The following is an 18922-nucleotide window of genomic DNA, read 5'->3' as shown; positions in this document are numbered from 1 at the left end:
AGTGTCCCTTCGGCTAGGAAGTATACAGTTGAAGATGTATTTAAAATGGTCTTGCACATATTTTTTGGAGGAAAGGGTGGAGAGAGGCACAAGAATGCTCATCTAATGTTTTGTGATTACTAAAAAATGAAACCAGAACAAAAAGATCAATCCTAGCTCAAAAATCACTCCCCTACTCCTAAGACTGAAATCAGTCTGTATTGCAGCTGCTTAGCTGTAAAAAGTTCTGCCTTTGTCAATATGAAAACCAGTGTAGGAAGGCCAGGTTAAAAGCCAAGCTTCTTCTTTTGGTCTGTGTATTCTTAGTCTGCCCATATAGTTGAATGAACCATAGACCCAGGCTTGAGTGCTCACTATCACTCTGGTAGCCCAGGCATTTCTTCTTTGTCACCTTTGGGTTGAAAAGCTCAGAGATAAGTGCTTTACCTTAGTAATCGGTTTAGTTTTTCTATCTCAGACTGACCACTTAAAGCATATGTTTTGGAAAAGAGAGATAAGGGAGCACTCCCCCTTTATGCCTGGGTTCCCAATCAGAGGGCTCAGAAGTAGCATTGTGGGAGGATGGCTGGAGAGCAAGTGCTGACCTTTGGATGCAAATCAAGCCTTTTTAGAGAAGGAAAAGTGACAATCATTTCTAGCACATCAGTGAAGCCAGAGCCAAATATTTACTTTTTGTAAAAATACCAAGTCTTGGCTATCTAAATGCATTTGTGCAAAAAGAAAGAAAGAACTGGAGACTTTTATGTTATAAAACACATTTCTTTATTTTAAATGCCCAATTTGAGTGAAGAATAACTGCATGGCTATTCTTCCCAGGGAAAATGGGTTGGATTTGAATGAAAGTTGAAGTTTGAAGTTACAGCACACTGACAATACAATCTGCACTATATAATCATTTCCCTTAATAGTTACCTGTCAGAGCACCTATTTCTTTTACTACAGGATTAGCCCATCAGAAGTAGATCTGAGTTGGACATTTCACTGACTAAAAACTACTTGAATATGTTTAAGTCTTTAATGTCACTTTCTCCACTGTCTATGACATAAACTAGTGGAAAAATACTGGCTGGAAAAGCCAGCAGATCTGTGGTAGCTGTAGTCATACTGCAATCGTGTTTACCTATCAAAAGGTTGATCTAAATAGTAAGCCTAACATTTCCTTCTAAACTGTCAGTGAAAAGATATGTTTATTACAGTGTCTTCCCATCATTGAGAAAGAAGGTTTAGGTAAAGTTTAGATGAAAAAGAATGAGCACAGTACACCACTGATACAAACCACATGTAGCAGTAAATAATTATGACCCATGCTATGCTATGTATATTTTATTTACCCATGTCAGAGGTGAAAAAATAAATGTAGCTCATCTATGGGAGGAGTTAATAAAGTATTCCAGATGCATGATCTAACAAAACTCAGGGATAGTTCTGTGTTTTATTGTTAACCCCTTGCATGAAATCTTCTGAAGCTGAAAAGAGAAAGGAAAGGGCTTTTGTGCTAGTTGATCCTTGGCTATTCTAGGGCTCAGGTTGGTGTGAAAGGGATGAGGAGGTCACTTGAAATCTCCTTTTATCTACTCTTATTTTCTCTCTGGATCAGCAACTTTGAATAGACATCATCTAATCGCTCTTAATGCAAAGAAACTATGGGAGCAACAAAAATGCCTTTACTCCAGAATTGAATACATGCATGTGTACAGCTAGCTGAGCTCACATTAAACTGCATCTCTGCACACATGTGCTTAGAGATTTTCCTGGGCACATGGGTGTTTATATAAATATTTCTCATATTCTGTTGGGGGGTATTGGATGACTTATTTTGCTTTTTATGCAAAGTAGGCATATACATCTACATTTAGCTTCTCTACAAAATCCAGGTTATATTTTCAGCTGATTCTTTCTTCAGCTTTTTCTTGTTCTCACTTTCTGGACATAATTAAGTTTTTTGGGGAAAAAAAAAAGCAAATAATTGAGAATACAAACAGCCTTTTAGTGAAGTAGTCTTATTTCCTTTCCGTTTTCAACTGGAAGTCACACTGACAAGAGGATTTCTCCTCAGAGGGTGGAGATGATGTGACAGGTGGGAGGTAATGGGGTAAGACAAGACCTTTACTTTGAATTTCTCTCCAAGATTTTTTTTTCTTTTGTTCTTGCTTGGAATTAAATTGGTAAATCACAATAAATAAGTGGAAAATAAGAGCCCAGCATTAGGCAGTTAAAAAGTTTTTCTTCTATACATACATATCCGCAAATACTTGAAGCCGAGCAATTCTTTACAATTTCTATTGAACTTAGAATAATTTTAGTAAGTCTTATACTGACTAAACATCATTCAAGTTGTCTTCCTTAGATAGTGTTACATTAATTTCAAAAACAAATATGGGTATCTAATATGAATGGTTACCCAGAAAAGGATATTTAGTTTCTAGGAAGAAAGCATCAGGCTTTATCCCCTAAGTGGACTCCTCCATATTCTAAGCAAATTCACATTGCTTCCAGAGCCTGGGACACTTTGCTGTACATTTCTTTAAGGGAATACTCAGTTACCAGGGCTACAAGTTCTCATCTTAACCTACCAGTTTCTCTGCCCCGTATCCACATCCCAAAGAAACTTGGTTGTCAGGGTTGGGACCTTGAGTCTCCCTTCTCCTGTCACCAACCTGCTAGAGATTGCAGTTCCAAAGTTAGAGGTTGAGTGGGGGAGGATTAATCCCTCTTTAATTCCTCTCCTTCCTGCCCTCAATTCTGAACCCCAACCGATACATTTCCTTGGGTTTCCTGATGAATAGGAGCATAGAAACTGCGCTGACCAATAAAGATTAAATTAAGTAGAAGAATCCCAGCCACTGGATATTTGGACGCTCCGGTGGGGCGTCAAACCAACGTTAAACACATTTTTTCCACTCATTGTGCACAAATCCTGGACCTGTTGGTTTAACTTTAGGAAGAAAGGAAGGAAAAGAAGAAGTGGGTAGGAAAAAAGTCAGGGAGAAACCCCAGTTTCAAGGAAAAGTGAATTTATGCTTAGAGCGGCTGAAGGCAGAAATAGGGCTTCCTGACCTTTCTAATCTTTTCTTTCCTGGAACTACTCAGAGAATTGGAGGCTCCCTCTTTCCACAGAGGGCTCAGAACTTAGGATTTGGCAGGCCTAATTAACATTTATCCCTTAGGAATAGTGGGGTGGCCGGGGCCATGATGGGTGTGCGGGTGAAGGGCATGTTCAGAATCCAGTCCCTTCCTGTGTGGTGATTTTTTTTTTTTAAATAAAGGTTTTGGTAGCATAAACTGAGCTGTTTCCTCTGCTTACTACTCAATAGGAAAAACAATGGTTTTCTCTGTTGGTGTGCAGCAAGCTGGACACTGAACTTGAACCTGAGGTGCGGTAGGGCGACCCCTCTTCTGGGAGCCACCCGGGGCTCCAAAATATCAGTTGTTAACTCCCACCTGCTCCTCTAATCCCAGGGCGCAGTCCGGAGGGGCAAAAGGCAAGTCCCTTCGTGGCAAAGGCTTGTCCATGCAAATACAACACTGAATAAATTAACCTCAAACCAGCTAGTTGGGGTGTAGTAGTTTAGCAGGACTAATTGCAGACAATGTAGTTGAAATGACTTTTCCAATTAGCTGCTGGTTGGAGTTTAGTTGGAAGAACTGTCAGCTCCAACGATGGGTAATTGCTTTATTGCTCACAAAACTATCATCTATTTAGAACATATGTGCTAATTACTCTGGATGGGCGTCGAAAAAGAGACCATAAATCTAATAGCACTTAAAAAAAGTCTATGGTGCTTGTAAGCAATCCCAGTCCCTTATACATTCTTTCCTGCCCAGGTTCGCGTGATAGATGTCTGTCTTTCAGGAAAGCGAAGGTTTGGATTGGAGATGCGGACCGGATTCGCTGGTCAATTGCGTACAGGAGAGCAAGCGTCCCGTGCGTGCTGTGCTGAGGCGATAAATCACTGTCATCAAAACCAGTCCTCTCTTTAGTCGCGCACTTTTTTTTTTTTCATTTTCGCAAAAAGATTACTTTAGAAATCTTTTAATTGGATTATGCTGGGAAATTAATCTCCTTTAGCCTTGGCTAAATTTATTGTGGCCAGCATCGGGAGGAAAGCCCTGTAACCGCAGTGAGGGCTATGTCCCCTTGTTCCTTCCTTTCCTCAGCTCTCCAGGGTCTCCCAACTGCGTGCGACAGAGGTGCCTCAAGTCCTCAAGAGTGACTGAAGTGAGAAAGCTTGGAAAGACACATCTGGTAGGAAGGCCCCGGAGATCTCACGTGAACCTCCTTTGTCCTAAATGTCACGTTTCTGTCCCGGATTCTTTAGTTCCACAGCACCGTGCCTTTATCCACATGAAATTCTGGGGTTTTGAGGGTCAGCTACCAGGGAAGGAGGCTAGAGGAGCAAGAAGAGGAAGTGGGTGGGATGGAGGAGGACTGCCAGCCCAACTCGCTAGTTTGCCCTCTCTCCCGCATCCCTCCTTCTGGGTTTTCAGCAGGGAGCCGGGGCCCTAAGGACACTCTCCAATTTTCTGCGCAAAAACGCACGGCTCTTTTTTTTTTTTTTTTTTTTTTTTGCGTTCTTCCTGGCATAGCTCAGGAGACCGTTCCTACTGATGTGCGCAGCGGGGGCAATGGCTTTCTCCCCTCCATCTAGCTCCTTTAGCACCAATATTGTCAGGAGGTCAGCCCTGTCCCGAGAGGCTGCAGACTCAGGAAGTTGATGGTTGGGCCCCGCCGGCCGCGCCTCTCAGCGGGAGATAACAACATCTGCCTGAAACGGGATACCTACTTTTGCAGCTCAATTTAGCTCTTAATAGCAATCCTCTGAGGTGTGGTTAATTGATGGGGATAAAGGCGTAATGACTTGACGGGGAGACGCCAATGATCCTTTAATATACTTTTAAAAGAACAACAACTACCCCAAACACTGGCGAGTCATTGCTCTGTGACTGGGGCCCGGGCGAGGTAGGGATCTGGAGGGAGGGCGAGGCCGGGATCTGGAGGATGGTAAAGCGGCGTTGGTGCTATTTGTTTCTAGAGGTGTCAGTGCCTCCAGGGGCGAGAACCTGAGAGCCACCAGGGAGCGCAGGTTGGGCTGGCAGGGGGTTTTGCCAGGCTGCTGGAAGGGACAGAGAGTTTGGAGAGCTCGGGTTGACAAGTGACCTGGTCCATTGGCGAGGTAGAGCCCCTAGCCCAGAAAGATGCTACCCCATCCTGGATTCCACCACTCTATCAGTCTTCTCCCTGCATGGGACTAGTGGCTATACGCCCAATTCCTCAACCTACTCGCTTTCCTGGGCTAGAGCGACCCCTCTTCTAGTGTGAGCAAAACTGTCAAGTGACCGCGCTTTGCAGGAACTCCGGGAGTTAGACTGTCTGGACAACTTCTGAGAGGCTCCAGAGCCATCACAGAGAAGCACGCATCCATGTGCATGCGCGCGCAAACCGCCCGCAAAAGCAGAGCTCCAGCCCTGAGCACGTGGTGGTATTTAGTCCAGGTCTGCCTAGAACCCAGCGGCGAAGAGTCCTGGGATTTACTTGCTCTAGTGCTGGGTCCTGGCGGTCAGGTCAGAGCAACCCTTGTGCAGCATCCACTCGGACCTCTGCTCATTGCTCTTTCCTCAGCACCTTCCCTTTTACTTGCTTGGTTTATCTTTGCTCAGTTCTAGTTGAGTCTCTAGAGTATAATGGAGTGTTTCACTCTGCTCAAGTTCAGAATTTAGGTTCAAGCAAGCACTAAAATGGAAAGAAAGAAAAATCTATTCACGTTTTCTTTTTGTGAATGGAAACCCATCAGGGAGGGACGGTGATGTTCTTGAAGGTTTTGCAAGTTTTACGCTTTGGAGAAAAATAACCTTAACTCTTCAGGGTTTAGCTCTCTTTGGAAGGGGAAGGAGAAATGACTTTCTAATCATCTATATATTATTGCATTGAGAGACTATAGTTGTTTAAGACTGCAGCGATGGACCATCTTCCTCCCTAAGCCAACATAACCGGAATGAAAGTGTCCCACGAAACTTAATTTCCCCAAACCCTCTTGCGGAGAAGTATGTGTCTCTGGATGAGAAAGCTTCAAGGTCAAGGATTTGAAGATACGCAATTAAGATTCTGAACTAGCAGTGTTCTTGTCTTGATGTGGTTCCGTCCATTCAGTCACTGCGTAACTTCAGTGCGGTTATGCCCTCTATGGATCCCTAGGAAATCAACATTCACTGTCTAGCTTGTGACTCCTCCATGGCCCCAAGCCAGGAAGAATGGCAAACTGGGCTCCAAGGCCACAGCACTGATCTTCTGACTCCTAAGAGTCAGGGACAAGGTCCCAGGTCCAAATGCATGCTCTGGCTAGTGACTCCTGCTTAGAAGCTCCCCTACCGGGATGGAGTTCAGGATCTATCTGGCTTTAGGTCCTCTCTGAAGAAGGTAAACCAGGTTTTTCTGATTGGGTCGCCGCGGTCCTGAGATACCTCCAGCGGCCTCGGGTCTTCCAGAGCCCTTGATCACCGCAGCCCTCGGCGAGGTAGATCCCTAGGGTCGCACTTGCCCCAAGTCCAGGAGCATTCTCACCGCATTCAAGGGCCTTTAATCCGGTGTGTCTCACATCCCTCACTCCACAAAGGCGCTACCTTGAGAACAAATTCTTCATTCAGCGAACGACGCTCCCTTGTAGAGGGGGCCCCTTCCACCCTCTCCCCAGGGGCTCCAGAACTTCAGCCAGGTGCTCAACAACGACGGGAACAGTTCCGGAAGCGAGGCCCACATCCGGGCACCGACCCTCGATCTCGGAGTTGGTGGCGGGTCATTCGACGCAAGTACAGTAGCTCCCCCAGCAGAGGTGCCCGAGCCGCGGGATCAGCTCACTGGGATGTCGTCCCGACAGTGACAGGCCGTGCTCTTTCATGCGCCCAAGGCCATCACCCCACGAGCAGGGGTAGTGACAAAGCCCGGAACCTGCGCGGGGGCGGGGGATTCAAGAAGAAAGCCAAGACCCGGCCGTGGGGTGGCGCACGCTTTCCAAACCCCAGGTCTGCACTGGCAGTTTTCGTCCTCTCGGGTCAGCGCTGCAAACCTCTTAGGAATGGGCTTCGAGGGAATGTGAGCCAGCCCCCTCCCAAAACTGTACGGTTCAGAGATCCAACGTCGAAAGAAGCGGCTTTTGCGCGTTTTCATTACGCTTCTTTGCAGGCACTGCTTGGAGCGCTGAGCCTTGCAGCTCTCGCGGGCTGCCTGACAATTTGCCCTGTTTTGGGTAACCAGCCTTTCTCAAGTGTTAGTCTGGGAAGGGTGGGCAGCAAACCCCGATTTTCTATTTTAAGGAAGAACTTGGTTTTAAGAAGCTGGAAAGCCAGTGGGAGTTAACTTTGTGGCCTTCGATATTTTTTAAAACATCCATCTACAAGTCAGGAACAGCACAGGAAAAACTGGTGTGTGGTTCATAAAAAAGATCTTGAGAGACCATATCTCAAGAGTTTTTGCAGAGATTGCTTTATAATCTCTCAATTTAGAAAGTTGTTATGTACTATGGCACCAATACACTGAATAGTATCTTCCTTCAGACAGGGATTGAGAAACGGAAATACCACTACCTTCCGGCCAAACTGTTGTGAGGACCGATTACAGGGGAATTGAGGCTCCAGATGTTGCACTAGAATCGATGCAAGTGTGAGCAGGTAATGTGGAGAAGAATGACATTGTTAACAGAAAGCATCTAATTAACAATGACTTCATTTGATTGGAAGGATGAAGAAGGCTTTTTAAATCAATCCAGATTCACTGGCCTAACCTTGGCCAATTTATGAATATGGAGTCCTACCGGGGTCTGCTTTCTTTCAAAGATGTCATCTTAGAGGTAATAGCATAGGTGAAGTCATTTGGTTACACTGTGGAAACTTTTATAGTGCCTTCCTTAGGAGTTTAATTCAGTGCTTCTTCATTTTATTAGGAACAGACTGACTCCATCAACTGTGCTCTCCCTGTTTAGAGGCAGGACTGCTTGAAGCAATTAGGTTCACCAATTAGCATACTTTTACTGACCCCAGCAGCAACACCACTCCTTAGATTATCCATTTCTTCAAAGTCAGGGAAAAGCTGGAGCACAACATGCTTCCCAGGTGTCCATGTTCGGGAAACAAGCCCACAAGCAGGGCAGTGCAGCAGTACAAAAGACTTTCTAATAGTCCTGCAAATGTTTGTTTCAGCAACTCTGGTGATTTTTTAAAAAAATTTTAAGCCCCTATTCTGATTCTGGATCCCATTATACCACCTTGCTTTGACGTAGCCTTGAAAACCTCTCCCCTTTGGTTGTATTTTGGCAGAATTGCTTTTAAGAAAGTTAATTGTCTCCCTTCTCTTCTGTCCTCCTCTGTGCTAATGATGTTGTGGATGTGGAAACCTTAGGGTCCAGAGAGTAGAAGTCACTGAAGGACTACTTAAAATCCTTTTAGGTAATAAGAGCTCAGAATTGTGTGTGTGTGTGTGTGGTGTCCATGTCCATGTCATGCATGCATGCATACATGCATGTGTGTGCCCACCCACCTGTGTCTCAAATCAGAGGCAGAGGACAGATATGGGGAAATACATTATTTTTCTTAATTTTGAAGGTGCACCTGCAAGACTGTGTTACAATTCTTCCACTGTAAGCTCAATCAGCTGGTGGCCAACATCTTTAGTAAAATAAAATCTCTGGAGCCTAAAGCAGTCTGTGAAAGAAGAGGTTTTTCTCTTGTCACTGTCATGGGTAGTGAAGGGATTAAATTTGCATGGCTATTGTCCCTCTCTCTCTTCCCTAAAATATATATTCCTCTGTAAGTTTTCAGTAGATTAAATTGCTGACAGTTCATCAGTAGCAGTAACAATGTAATTCTCCTAACCTTATTAAATCAACAAATACTAGATTCATGCATTGAATTAAAAATGCATCAGCATAGCCAGGAATTGAGATTATATGACCACAGACCTCTGAATTGAAGATGTCACTCAAAAATTGGTTGTTTAACAGGTATTTAGTTTCTTTTTGTATTTTGGATCTGTGAGTAGATGTTCTTTTTTTTTTTAACATTTCAGAGACCATTTGTGATAGTTTAAAAAAATTTTTGAGTTTGTGTATTTTTGAAAAACCTTTTACTAATTCCTAACATTCCACCATGAAAATGATGCATGCACTTAACAATAGTAATACACTGTGATTATATAGTTCTTGTCATTAATTTTCATCTAGGGAAATAGTTCTACTCAGAATACATTATCTGGGTAAAGCATATTCAAGGTGCATAAATTTCTACATAAGCATAAGTAAATTTAGATGTGTATGTTTTTGTATGAGTAAATATACTCAGTGTGTAATATTGCTGTACATTGATTATTACAGTCTTTTTTTTCTTTTTTCTTTTTTGGTACTAGGGATTGAACCCAGGGCTGCTTTACTGCTGAACTACATGCTCAGCCCTTTTTATTTTTTATTTTGATAAGGAGTCTCACTTAGTTGATAAGGCTGTCCTTGACCTTGCAATCCTGCCTTGACCTCCTGAGTTGCTGGGATTACAGGCACATACCACCACACCCTGTTATAACAGTCTATTTTAAAAAAGAAATCACACCTTCAACACTGTCTACTCTATCACAAACTGAGTAATTACTATAATTTTTAAAAAAGTTATTTATAATCTGATTTGCTTGTTGAAATTTGCACTACAAAAGGTGACATTAGACATTCAAGTCTTTTTTTAACATATATATATATATATATATATATATATTTTTTTTTTTTTTTTTTTTTTTTTTTTTTTTTTGCGGTGCTGGGGATCGAACCCAGGGCCTTGTGCTTGCAAGGTGAGCACTCTACCAACTGAGCTACCTCCCCAGCCCCAACATATACTTTTTAGTTGTCAATGGACCTTCATTTTTATTTATTTATATGTGTTGTGGAGAATCATACCCAGTACCTCAAACATGCCAGGCAAGTGCTCAACCACTGAACCACAACCCCAGTCCCCATTTCAAGTCTTAAAACTTAACACAGCACTTAGCAAATTACAAATATCTCAAGTGTTATATTTTGTGGATGAAGAAATGCCTGAAGCTGGGCACGGTGGCGCAAGCCTGTAATCCCTGCAGCCCTGGAGGCTGAGACAGGAGAATGGTGAGTTCAAAGCCAGCCTCAGCAATGGCAAGGCACTAAGCAACTCGGTGAAATCCTGTCTCTAAATAAAATACAAAATAGGGCTGGGGTCGTGGCTCAGTGGTGGAGTGTCCCTGAGTTCAGTCCCCAGTACCCACCACTGCCCAAAAAAGAAGTACTTGAAATGTGGTTTACCAGAAACTGTCCAGTTAAATTATAGCTTAGTAGGTAAATTTATAGTTAGACCCTACTGAAAACAGGAAACATTTATAGCACCAGAAAGTTAGAAGGAAAAAGTAACATTACTCTAGTCAGATATTTTACTGTATTAATTATGCTAATTATTTAAAAATATCCCCTATTTGTGTCAGCCAGTATGTGTGATACTGAATTCTAAAGATATAGTCATTGGCCCTTGGGTTCACTGCACTGTGGAAGAAAAATCTTTATTTGACGAAACAGGCAATCAACTGAAATCTATCCTCTTTAAATAAACTGATTCTTCAGTATTTTCCCAGTGTTGGTGTAGGTTGTTGTCTGTGATGTCCCTCAGGGCTCTTTCCTCTGCTCTCTGATTTGGTATATAAAAGCAGCCCTGAATGATGGATTACTGTGTCATTGCAGCTAGCGAAGGATTAATTTGTTTCATTGATTTCTCTTTAGGCAGATTGCCAGAATTTGCTGCTTCCCACCTTTCCTCAAGACTTCTACAAGTAATAGACAGTAATAGCCTAAGACAAATCAGCTCCTTCTAGTAAAAATAGAATCAGGAAACTAAGAGTCCTAGGAAAGCTATGGCAAACTTTTTTTTTTTTAATTGACATACTGGGGAGAGCAATTAATAAACTATTTGTTTAAGAATTTTTAATTGAAAATATTTCTGGAATTAATAGCATACAACAAAACATGTCAATAGATTGTAAGTAAGCGTTTATAATGTTTAGTCCATAAAAATGTTTTCTAATTTGTTAGGATCCTGTTTGACAAAGAAAAAATGTTTTATGTATGTGGATCACAAATACTTTCCTTTCTATGCCAGATTTCAGAATCAAATAATATGTCAATACAACTTTATGGAAGTTTACCTGTACATTTTTATAGTGTCATTTGAATTTCTGGAAACTTTGGACAATGCCTAAGAGCATAGAAATATAATTGTCCAAAGAAAAAGTAACTTTTCTGATTAAAAAGTAGCATCTACTCATAAGAGAGAATTTGTAAAAATTAAAAATGGTATTTTGAGTATTTTCTTAAACCTCTCCTCTGAGCATTTAATGTAATATGAGTTTAATTGTCATTAAAGTCATTTATATAGACTGTATAATGTTTTCTTTCTTTTTTTCTTTTTCAATGCTGGGGATCAAACTCAGGGTCTCATGCATGCTAGCAAGCACTCTACTATTAAGCTAAACCTCCAGCCCCAACTGTAAAATGTTTTAAAGTATATACTTTAATGAATCATTGCCCTACTTTTGAAGAAATTAGATTTTTAATTTTCTACTAGTGTAAATAAAGCTGTAATGAATAACATTTAAAACCTTTGATCATTCCTATGGTTATTTTCTTACAATGTGTTATTAGAAAAGGAATTGCTTGGACTGAAGGAATAGACTGTTTTTGAAGATTCTTTTATAACAGTTGCCAAATTGTTGTCCAGAAAGAGTCTACCAATTTATAGTAGTACATATTTTTTTTCCCTCTAGAGATTGCATTCTAATTTATGTTGCATGAGCAAAGAAAACAGGATAACATTCTTTTCCTTGTGTTCTGAAAGCAGTGGTAGAATTTTGCATATACTTAGTCTTTTAGAAGTATTTCTCCTACTGCAGATGTGAAATAGGCTGGTTATACAAATCTATTTGTTTCTCTTCTGTAGTGCTGAAAATTATATTGATTTAATGATCTCAAGTTATACTTTTTATGCAATTAGTAGTGTAGTAAAAACTAATATTGTCATGTGCTAATGTCTTTTTTTTTGCCTCTATTGTGCTATGGTAGTAGTCCATGCATTATCAGCAAGTTTGTGCTTTTCCTGTGCTTTGCTGAATAGAAAAAGGAACATCTGTTTCCATTATATATCTGCATCATAATGATAACAATTAAATAGCTATTATGGTAGTATACAGTAAATATATTTTGTTGAATGACCTACACTTCCTTTCTGGAAAATTTCAGAGATACCAGAGGCACTTAGTTTTTACAGGTAGGGTCCATGTAGGGGTTTAGAAAGGCCTTTGCTTACTTTAGGTAAGTTATTACAGTTCTTATTTTTCTCAGTAAAATCAACCAACCAAATTCATGATTAAATCCAAGGTTTTCAGATGTCAGTCTGGAATATGTTTTTCTTAGGTGTATGTTTAGAGTACAAATTATTAGGTCTCTCTCTTAATGCTTTTGAATAGGTGTAAGATGCTACTAATCATGCAGTTCATTTTTTTGTGCCTTTTTTATTTTTTATTTTACTAAGTTGGAAAATCGAAAACAGATACAGCATATTTCACTTTTCTTCTTATATTAGGGGGACATAGTGATATTTACCTTTTAAAAAATTTGGTGGTTAGGATCCAGCCCCGGGTCTTGCATACAATGAATACACATTTTATTGTTGAGTTATATTCTCAGCTCCTATATTTACCTTTTAAGTTTAGCAGAATGTTTGAAACTATGCACAACTATTTCCATTGACCTTTCAAATTCCAGAGGAATGTTTTCATTTATTTTACTTTTTGGTTAAAGATATTTTGATGGTTATATTAAAAATGAGTAGAAAGTATTTCAGATGAAAAATAATTATAAGTAAAGAAAAATAAACACCTATATACCATACATCCAGTTTGAGAAATACAGCATTACCAGTACAATTGAATGTATCATTGAATATAGTTTCCAGATTATATTCCCTTATGGCTTCTTAAAGACGTAACCATCATCCCAAATTTGGTGGTGATTATCCTTGCTTTCTTTTAGGTACTTCTTTTTAACATGATCTAAAAATTTGACCTAACTAACCTCTACTTTAAATAAGTGAATTTTAAAATGTTGGATCTGTAACTGTTGTTAAACCCTTTTAAGTCTAATCACCTGTAACTGGGCATGTTTCTCTGTTTTACTGTCCCTGTTGTCCTTTACTGGTCTCTGATGTCTTTCTAGCCATCATTAGAAAAATATTTATTATGTCTTGTTTGACATGTGTAACAAAATGAAAATAAACTAAAAAGAGAAGCATAGAAAATGTCATCAAGACAATATAGTAAGTTACAGAGCAGGGAATAAAACCCAGTTCCCCTGAAATCAATTTAGGCACCCTTCTCTTCACTTTGCCTATCATTTTTTTGGGTCGTTCTTAAGTGAAAGGGAAAGAAGAGAGAGGGAGGTTAAGGAGAAGGACAAGAGAAGAAAGAAGAGAGATTTTTCCCTTAGATTTTTTTTTCCTATAGGGAAAAACAATATATCCATGTCATCTTGGAAGCTCCTCATAGAATGTTAAGACAGTGTGTCTCCTAGAGACTGTGAATCCCTTCTATATTTTTTGGACTTTCTTGGAAACAGTGATAGTTTGGTATAATGAGACACTCACTGAGCTCTTTAACCCTGCAGTTAATTTTCTGCCCTCTTCAGTCTAATCAGGGCAGGAAAATAGGAACGGGCAAAAACACAACTGTCTTTTTACATGTACATGTATCTAATTTTCAATATATTTTGCAGTCAGGACTTTAAGGAATTATTTTCTCCTTTTTTATGTAGTTCATGCTATGTTCGCATTACAAATGACTTTTTATTTGAAAATGAGTTCGTTCCTTGTTTCTGTTTCGTGACCAACTTGCTAGTCCTAAAGTGAAAATAGCACAAATAGAATAATGTGGAAACACATTTTTAAACTTTCTTTAGAGAAAAATCCTGTTCTAAAACTTAGAATTACATGCATGTACTTTCTTTTTCAGGTTTTTACTCAAACAAATTTAATTCATTCTTAGTTGAAATGATTAAGCTTGAATCATAATATTCATACTGTGCTATGCATCTATGAAAAAATAGCTGCAAAACTGGAGGTTGGAGTTATATATCCTATTGTAAAATCACATTTTCCAAAATCTGTTGCTTCGAAATCAAATAGTTGGTTGAGTAAATTATTTGCTTTTTTCTATAAACACATACTGGAAACTTATAATACCAGTAATCATATTTGTTAGAGTGGATGAAGCTACTAATAGCAATTTTGTCAATGCTATAAATATTCTTGAGATGTATTTAATAAGTAAACCAGATAGCACATTTGTCTTTGAATATTTTAGGTCAAATTATCTTATGGGTTCAGCATCTTCTAGTAGGAAAGCATATGAGTGAGGAGAGATTTGTAATCAGATACCAGTATTCAGTACTCCTTTTATTTAGGCATTACTTTAGTCATCCTTACAAAATATGATTTCTTTAATTTCTGTCTAGGAAGGCTTTCTTTCTGAGGGAGCATATGTGTGAGAATATTTTATGAAGCATTTTTTTATCTAATTGTAATTTCTGGTGAACATCTGTAATATAAATAATTTTCTATACTGGTTAAATTACCCCATGTTGCTCTCCTCTACTAGGTAGATAAATTGAATAATGTGGGATTTTTTTTCATATACTAACTTAAATATGTGTACTGTTCTTTGTGACTTCATTTTAGTCCAAGTTGAAATTCTTTCAAAACTAATAACATTGGTTGTATATTTTCCATTGACATAGCCAGTACACAATTTGTAGCTATGATTTCAGAGTTGTCTGTGGGCAAAAAGGGTGGAATTTTCTTCAGCCAATGATAGATTTGCATGTTGTAAAAATTTCTTTGTGTCCTTTCTTGAATTCTCAGATCTTTAGAATTTTCCCACTATTTTATTCTTAGGAATATTGTTAATTTTGTCTAGTGTTCTTAAGATGTAGTCAACACATTTATTGAGTTTATTTCATACTTCAGTCATATGGCATAAAGATATAGTCCTTGCCCTCAGGAAGATAATAATTGATATGATCTTTTCCCAAAAATGTAACAGATTATGTTTTCTTAATATAATACCCTCATGTGATTTTATTAGTGTTACTATATTGGGACTTTAAAAGAAAAATAAAATATATTTTGCTTTCTCTTGCTATTTACCTTTTGAAAAAAATCTTGGAATTATAATTTGGGGCTGCCAAAATTAAAGTACTCTTAATATATATGTTGAATAAATAGAATATGGCATTTTAAAATTTCAGATCAATTCTTTAAAATAAGATCTTAGATTTTTTTCTCAATACTCTATTTTGTTTAAATTGAATGTTAATTTAATTTTCTCTCTGCAAATAAAAAGTTGTTATATAACAGTATTCTCTGAAAAGAGGCCTTTATTTTGCTTAATTTAGTAAGAAGCAAGTTCATTTTAATTTTCTTTTTCCTTTTTCATAGTGGGGATTGAATCCAGTGGTGCTCTAACACTATATTTTCTGCCCTTTTTATTTTTTTAGCTTGAGACAGGGTCTCACTAGATTGCTGAGGCTGGCCTCTGCTTTTTGATCTTCCTGCCTCAACCTCCAAAGTAGCTGGGATTATAGGCCTGCACCACCACACCCAGTTCATTTTTCTAAAACTCAACTGACAAAGCCTAGCTGAGTTAAAGTTAGGAACTACACTAAATATAAAGGCAAAACATGTTTTTATAAAGATTTTTCAAAAAACCTTATATTTGATCTTGATCACACATTAGCTTTGATGCTGCTATTGAATTTATTATAGCATTAAATATATTCTTATAGCTCATCAAATTTTTTTAAATGATGCTAAGAATAATTACCATTTACCTGTCTCACAAGAAGTGGGTTGTTGATATATTTTCTGGCAAATTTGACCAGCGCAGATAACTGTTTTAGATGAAAAGACTGACAAAAATACTATTTTTTTCTCTATAATAATTGCAGTCTTTCTAGGGTTAATTGTATAACTTTTCATGTTTGAAAATATGAAGATACAGATATAAGTTTCAGTTTATATGTATTATAATTAGCAGTAGAAGTAAAATTTGTATGTCGTGTAGAGTGTTTGCATGATGTACCAGATCCTTTTGGATTTTAGTGATATTTTGGGTTTTGCATTGCTTACATATTTCTCAAAATAATTACTTGAATTCCAAAATAAGCTCTTTTTTGTTGTTAACTTGTTATTTGCAGTGCAAGGGATAGAAATTTGGGCCTTGTGTGATATATACCATTGAGCTATTCCCCCAGTTTTAGTTAATTTTTGAAATATATATTTGATAAGATTTTTATTTATAAAGAGGCAAACACATTTAGTAGATGATTACAATGAATTTAACCACACCACTAGGGTTATCCAGGTAGTTTTTTGAACTGGTTAATGCTTAGTGATCTGAAGGAAGAAGGGAGTGGTATTGTGGGACTTCGAAAGCCAAATAATGTCTATTGTCTATTGACAGAACTCAAAGTCACCAAGATCCTATTTGTACTTCAGTTCTAAGATTAAGTTCAAATGTGTTTTGAGTTGTATGTTGGTTAACTTTGTGTTGCTATGGCCAAAATACCTGACAGGAATAATCTAGAAGAGGAAAAGTTTATTTTGGCTCATGGTTTTAAAGCATTCAGTCCATGGTTGGCTGACTCTAAAGCAGAAACATCATGGCAGAAGGACATGATGGAGAAAAGCTGCTCAGAACAGGAAGCAGAGAGAGGAAGGGGCTTTGGAGAAGATAAACTCTTTCAGGACATCACCACCCTTGTGACCTACTTCTTCCAACTGGGTGCCACCTCCCAGTAGTACATTCAGCTCTCTGTGGGTTAATCCACTGATGAGGTCGAGCGTTCATGATCCAATTGTTGCCTGAAAAACCCCAACTCTGAACCTCACTTGCACTGGGGACCATGATTTAAACACATGAGCTTTTCTAGGGACATTTCAGATCCAAACTGTAGCAAGTTGTGACAAATTAATTCTAAAATTCTGAAAAGTCCTGAATTTTATAGCAAGGAATTAGCTGAAGTCAATAGTTTTTATACATAGTATGTATGTTCAAGACTTTTGTTCTTACATAAGCTTGCCTAATTATTTTCCTATCCAAGAGAAGTAAATAAAACCCTTTAACTTATGAATTTTCCTGTTCTATAAACAGCAAAATTCTATTATCATTATATGCTAAGCAAATTTCATATATTATTTAATTTGATCCATTTATGTAAAATGTAAAATTCCCATTTTACTGATAAAGAATTCAAGGCTCAAGCATGATTGAGTAATTTGCTTGAGTCATGTGGTTAATAAATGACAGTGCAAGGATTTCAACTGAAATATGTATCACTCTAGGATCCATTCCTGCTATATGCCAATGCCTTTGTTTCTTTACCAAGTAATTCATTATGCTATCTTTTGATTATGGTTCAAATTACATTCTCACAGGCATGTAAAATGCATAAAGCAACTGTCTTAAGAAGCAAAGGAAAACTTATATAACCTCCTGGTATTCTTTTTTTAAAACTATTTTTAAAATAGCTTTATATTTAATTTAATTTTTATTTTTGTATGGTGCTAAGGATCGAACACAGTGCCTCACACATGCTAGGTGACTACTCTACCACTGAGCCACACCCCAAGCCCTCCTGGTATTCTTATATACCATTATCTATAGGATGATAACATTCCAATGTTAGTTTAAATTATGGTATCTGTATCAATTTTGCTATATAGAATGAAGAAAGAATTATATCTACAATATAAATTTATTTTGGCATTAGGTTGACTTAGCTATTAAATAACATATTTGCTACCAGATTGAACAATAAATAGCAAGAAATTTTTAAATTTATGATTTCTAACCTTTAGAATATTTTTGCTTTTAGTGACTTTCAGGGGGTAAAAAACATGGTTTCCCTTAGTAGGTGTATTATTTTGCTTGGGCTGCCATAACAAAGTACCACAAACTGGGTGGCTTAAAAAACAAAACAGTTTGATGTCAAGTTCTGGAGAATGGAAGTACAAGATCAAGGTGTCAGCCTGGTTGCTTCCTTCTGAGAGCTGTGGGATAGAATCTTTTCCATGTCTCTCTCCTAGCTTCTGGAGGTTTGCTGGAAACCTTTCTTGTTTCTTGGCTTGAAGATTGATTATTCTGATCTTTGACTTTATATTTACTTGGTGTCCTTTTGGTGTGCACATTTGTCTCTGTGTCCAAATTTCCCTGTTTATAAGGACACCAGTAATATTAGATTAGGGCCCACCCTAATGATTTCATCTTAATTTGATCATTTGCAAAGGCCCTATTTCCAAATAGGGATCTCTTTCGGGGATACAATTCAATGTATAACTACAGGCAATTTTTCTGAGGTAGTATATTTGAAAATTCTTTAGTAGTAGTTATACACATAAGTTTGAAGTTTATCAAAACATTGGTATAATTATATGAATATATGTCCATAAATGAGTCATGTACAGATATTTGTTTTGGAATAGGATTGATTTTGGGCTTGCTTTATTTTTATAAAAATTTAGGAAGAACAATTTGTAGGATAACTATTGTGCATAGTTTTGGATAAATTAAATATGATTAGATATCAAAATATATGGGACAGTAATAAGATCAGTATAGCTGGTAGTATGATGAAGTTTGGATTTCCATAGGCATTTTGGGCAAGAAAATGTTGCTGAGGAAGACAGAATATGAGTTAAAGTCCAATGCAGGAATAATTATTTTATATATGCTGGGTTGTGGTGATGAAGGGATATTGCCAGACCATTCAAAATATTTAATGTTGATTTTAGCTGTTAAAGTTCAAGGAAGGTTTAGTTTTCTTTT

At 38.1% G+C, this 18922-nt stretch overlaps 1 long non-coding RNA gene across 9 annotated transcripts in view; it reads left to right on the top strand.

The window, feature by feature from the left end:
• Positions 1 to 18922, top strand: part of LOC124987335 (uncharacterized) — a 143958-nt gene that overhangs the window by 4062 nt on the left and 120974 nt on the right. For 7 of the 9 annotated variants that reach the window (XR_007109169.1, XR_007109172.1, XR_007109167.1 and 4 more), the window contains exon 2: positions 7549 to 7662. The exons of the other annotated variants lie outside the window; for them this stretch is intronic. This is a non-coding gene — a long non-coding RNA (uncharacterized LOC124987335). The remainder of the gene's footprint in view (positions 1 to 7548; positions 7663 to 18922) is intronic. 9 annotated transcript variants of the gene reach the window in all.

This window comes from Sciurus carolinensis, chromosome 6, assembly GCF_902686445.1.
Source record: "Sciurus carolinensis chromosome 6, mSciCar1.2, whole genome shotgun sequence".
NCBI classification, from domain to species: Eukaryota; Metazoa; Chordata; class Mammalia; order Rodentia; family Sciuridae; genus Sciurus; species Sciurus carolinensis.
This window is presented reverse-complemented; position numbering and strand designations above follow the sequence as displayed.